Source organism: Microtus pennsylvanicus, chromosome 9, assembly GCF_037038515.1.
Source record: "Microtus pennsylvanicus isolate mMicPen1 chromosome 9, mMicPen1.hap1, whole genome shotgun sequence".
Taxonomy (NCBI): Eukaryota; Metazoa; Chordata; class Mammalia; order Rodentia; family Cricetidae; genus Microtus; species Microtus pennsylvanicus.
This window is the reverse complement of record NC_134587.1, coordinates 46533143-46537948: the sequence shown is the minus strand read 5'-3', so window position 1 is coordinate 46537948 and position 4806 is coordinate 46533143. Positions and strand designations below refer to the sequence as shown.

The 4806-nt window shown below is 52.5% G+C and overlaps 1 protein-coding gene across 1 annotated transcript in view; it reads right to left on the bottom strand.

Annotated features, from left to right (window-relative positions):
- Nucleotides 1–3524: 3524 nt before the first annotated feature.
- The window catches only part of Lamc3 (laminin subunit gamma 3), a 59512-nt gene continuing 58230 nt past the window's right edge, over nucleotides 3525–4806 (bottom strand). The window contains exon 32 of the mRNA XM_075985784.1: nucleotides 3525–4497. The gene's annotated coding sequence lies outside the window, so the exon portion shown is untranslated. The remainder of the gene's footprint in view (nucleotides 4498–4806) is intronic.

Genomic DNA, 4806 nt, shown 5'->3' with positions numbered 1-4806 from the left:
GCGACGGGACCCAGGGGCGGAGGGACCGCGAGGCCGGACACACCCCGCCCCGCTGGCGACCCGCCTCCCGCGCCCCTCCCCGCTGCCGCGCGCGCCCAGGGCATCAAAGCGGCTGTTTTGCTGGACGCCTAGCCCGCCGCCGCCCCTCTACTGGAGGACACGAAAAATGCACAACGGGACCGGGACCGCCCTCTCTCCCGGTCCTCGTCACCAGAAGAGACAATGTCACAACTCAGTGAGAAGTACGCAGAGCAGAGCTGATTGTGAAGATCAAGTGCCAATAAAGGCTGTCGTCACCTTACTGTCGTCTTTGCCCAGTAGTGCCACTATGACACCAATTAAATCAATTAGATAAATATGTATGTTGTTAGTAAAGACTTTGTTGGGCGCTCATGGTTACCTGACACTTTCCTCTGTGTCATTTCATCCCCCAATCTATGAAATAGGAACGGTATGCCTAATTTGAAAGAAAAGTAGTCTGGAAGCTGAAGCCTGGGACACAAGTCCATTGAGTGATAAAGAAGGCAGTCAGATGAATCCAGGCTATGGATGCAAGAACTGCAGACTTATAAAGAAAAAGACCATGCATTCCGGTGTCCAATGCGAACGCTCTTCTAGAGAAAGGGTATTGGTCGAATTGTTCAATTGTGGACACAGGCACATAATCAAGATTGTCCCGGCGGAGAGGGGAAGGAGACACCACCACCTCCAGTACGTGTCTGGGGATTGGTCCAGGAATTCCCCTTACCCAGATTGTCTCAGGTCTGGACTCCTTAGATTGGGATCCTGGGACCAGATGGCTGTCCCTTTTTAGGGGATAAACAGGGTCAGGTTCACACAGGGAGGGGCCAGACAGAATGAGATGGGGCAGGGATCTCTGCTCCTAGGTTACTCCCCTCTGCCCGCTCATTCATCCCACGCTCCCTGTTGAGGAGAGTATGGGAAACAGAAGCAGGGACTGGAGTGTAAAGTGAGAAGTCAAAGCCTACATGGTAGTGCTCTCTCTGGAAGCTCGGGCAGGAACTGGACGCAGAGCAGGGTACTCGCTGGTCTAGTCTCAGTCTGCCTATCGCCCCAGCTAGTTGGCTTGGTTGTTGCTGTGTTCCAAAACTTTTCTTGGGGAGACACAACACACATGCCTAACACACCTATTCAGGGAACCCCGGACAGACTGAAGTATGGATACCACCAAAGTCCAACTTGGTGAGCCAATGAGTTTTATTGGGGCTACTTACAGGAATATGGGTGAAGGGCTACTGCCAGGAGCAGAAGTGACTCAGACAGCTGTGTCACCAAAGCCCACTGCAGCATGGTGACAGCTCACAAAGCTGGGAAACGAGGGAGAACAGTGCCAGCTGTGGATGGCTCAGTAAGGTTGCAGGGAGAGTGCCCTTCCCAGGTACCTCAGTTGGTCTAACCCTTTCCAGGCAGCTCTTCTTGTTTCAGAGTCTTCTTTGCTGTGGGGTCTGCTTACCCCAGCAGGAAGGGGCCTAGCGAGTCTGGTCAGTTTCAGGGAGTTCTTGAAGCTATTGTTTTCAGTTGTTTAGTTCCTTGCTTTTGGAGCTCCCCTGCAGGATGGGATGCCTTAACCTCAGAGGAGAATTACTTGTACACAACAGCTGTTCCTGGCTGCTCTGTGGGATAGGGCCGCCGCCACCCCGAGTTCTCCCCTCGGCTGGTTGCCGTGTTAGCCAGATGTTCAGCTGCTGCTATATTCCACCCAGTTATGAGCAGCCCCACCTCTGGGCTGTTGAGTGGCTCTGCCGACACCAGGCATGACCATGCTGCATGAGTCACATGTCAGGCCTGAGACTTGTCACCCAGGAATGGAGAGGAAGTCTCCACCCACTGGGGGATGCTGGGACCGGGTACTGCTGTGCATCATGGCTCAAGTGGGTAGGGGTTGAACATCTATCAGCTGAGAAACGGAGTTAGGAATGTCAGATCCTGTCTCATTTCCTTGGCTCACACACACCAGAACTATGCACCCAATTGCCTATCTTCAGCCTTTCTACCCTGACCCTGGCAAACCCACCAAGTCAGTCCCACTCAGCTTAAAAAAAATACCACATCAACCTCACCTTAACCCTGATTTTGAGGTTCTCTCTGGAGGAATGTGCCTCTCTTCTGAACACTGGCTCCGTTTCCCCCATAACTCCAGGAGGGAGGTGTAGGGCATGCCTCATCACAAAGCCTTGGACCAGGAGTCCCTGTTATTTTGACCATGCTGGGGACCTGACCACTCAAATATTTGACCTAGTGCTGGAGTAATGGCTCAGCAGGTAAAAGAACTGTCTGTTTGTCTACTTGGGTTTTGGTCCCAAATATCTCGTGGCAGCTAACAACTGTCTATAACTTCAGTTCTAGAGGATCTTAAGAACGTATATGGTTCCCAGACACGCGTGCAGGCAAAACACACATACATATAAAATAAAAATGAATAAAATATCAAAATAAAAATAATAACCTGATGATAGGCAAGCACAGGGCTTTGGCGAGGGGATGTACATTGTCATCATCCATCAGGTTCAAGAAAGACTGTTGTGTGCCCGCAGTGGTGGCACACGCCTTTAATCCCAGCACTTGGGAGGCAGAGGCAGGAGGATCTCTGAGTTTGAGACCAGCCTGGTCTACAGAGGGAGTTCCTGGACAGCCAGGACTACACAGAGAAATCCTATCTCAAAAAACAAAAAAAAAAAATGGAAGGAAAAAAGAAAAAAAAGGAAGGAAAAAAGAAAGAAAGAGAGAAAAGAAAAAAGAAAAACTAAAGGAAAAGAAAGGAAAGCTGGTTTGCAGAACAAGACCTAACAAGCAGAGGGAGCAGAGCTGGGACCGAAAAAGGAGGCAGAAGGAAGAAGCTGCCCACCACAGCAGCCCCAAGCTCCAATCTCCAGGTTTCTCTGTAGCCCGGCAGCTTTTCCTAGCACAAGATTCCAAATCACCCTTCCGATGACCTCCACTTTTCTGTTGAAGCTAAATTGGGAATTGGTTTGGTTTTGAAGCTAAAAGCCTTGGTAGACTAGAGTGTGCTTTACAACCTGCCTTAACCTTAACCTAGGTTTACAGTGACCTAGGCTGGCCAGGCCCTTGCCCTGCAGCCCTGGCTGCTGCCCATCCTCTTATCTGGGATATTCTCTCCTCTGGCCTCCATCCTTCTAGGCCCAGATCCAAGCCTTTCTCCCACATGATGGTGTCCTTCCTTGCTCCTTGCAGTGCTACTGGACAGTTTTAAGTTCAGGTTCCTGCCTCAGCATCTCATCCTGAATCAGGAATCAGTTGAAGACCTCTTTGCCTCTAGCCTTTGTTTGAAAGCCCCCTGGATCTGAGAGGAAATGGGGTGATTATATGGCCCCCGCAAAGCCTGTCATGACAGACGTTGGCATGGCATGGGCCCAGTTCTGCCAACTTGCTCCTCACATCTGGAGATTACAAATGTAGGCTCTACCTACTTGCTGTGCCAGCCACATACCCACAGGAGGCCCTGGCTGCCCCCCAGCTCTGGAGGATCAGACATAGCACCCGGCTCAGAAAAGGGTCCTTTATTTTCTCATAATCAGAGTTGGTTCACATCACCACCAGTTCCTCTGGGACCTGGGGAAGGGGCGGTGCTGGCAAACGTGGCTCTTATCCCAGGGCCTAGGCCCTGCTGTGTACTAAGGGGGAACATCAGGAAGAAATGCCAGGGGTTCCAGGGTGGAGGCAGCCATGGGCAGCAGGCCTAGAATGACAGCCAGGCTTCCACACCCCTGTGGCATCCTTCATGGCAGGTGGGGCCACAAGACCGGTTTGAGAAAAGTCAATCAAAGGCTAACCAGGTCAAGAGGGCACCAAGGGTCATTCCTAGTGCCTATTTGAGGCCTCATGACCCAGCCCCTGAAGAACCTGGTTCTTCAGGTAGATCAGAGGACTGAGGAGGATGGGTCCGGGTTGGCACTTCCCTCAATGAGACTGCTGCAGACCCAGATCCCTGGGGGAACGAGTCCACAAAAGACAATAACATCTGTGCCTTGCCCTGTGGGCCTCCCAAGCCACACCACGGCCTTGGATGACATTTCTGAGGATCATTAGAATACTGGCCTTTCTTGATCTGCCTGGCACCTCAATTCTCAGAGTAGCCCGTGACCGTGACCAGTGGGCGATATGGGAGCACAGTAGGCCCAGGGCCAGCTCTGTGACCATGGGTATGGGTCTCTGAGGATAACTTCTCAGCCTTGGAGGTGCCACTGCTGTTTGAGTTCTACTCTCTGGAGGGAGGGCTGTAGATATGTCATAGGATTTCTCATAACAGGGCTCACTCAGGATGCATCCAAGCTCATAGCTGCCTCTTGACAGCTCCGGACTGTCATGTGTGTTTATGCACAGACAGTTCTGAACACACAAGTACATTACACATACACGTAAACAACCTGCCTCTTACTGATGCTGAGGGGTGTGCTGATGCGTGTGCAGGGAGCACACACTGAGGGTGTGTGCTGATGCGTGTGCAGGGAGCACACACTGAGGGGGGTGTGCTGTGCGTGTGCAGGGAGCACACACTGAGGGGGGTGCTGATGCGTGTGCAGTGAGCACACACTGAGGGGTGTGCTGATGTGTGTGCAGGGAGCACACACTGAGGGGGGTGTGCTGATGCGTGTGCAGGGAGCACACACTGAGGGGGGTGCTGATGCGTGTGCAGGGAGCACACACTGAGGGGGGTGCTGATGCGTGTGCAGGGAGCACGCACTGAGGGGGGTGTGCTGATGTGTGTGCAGGGAGCACACACGGGGTGTGCTGATGCGTGTGCAGGGAGCACACACTGAGGGGTGT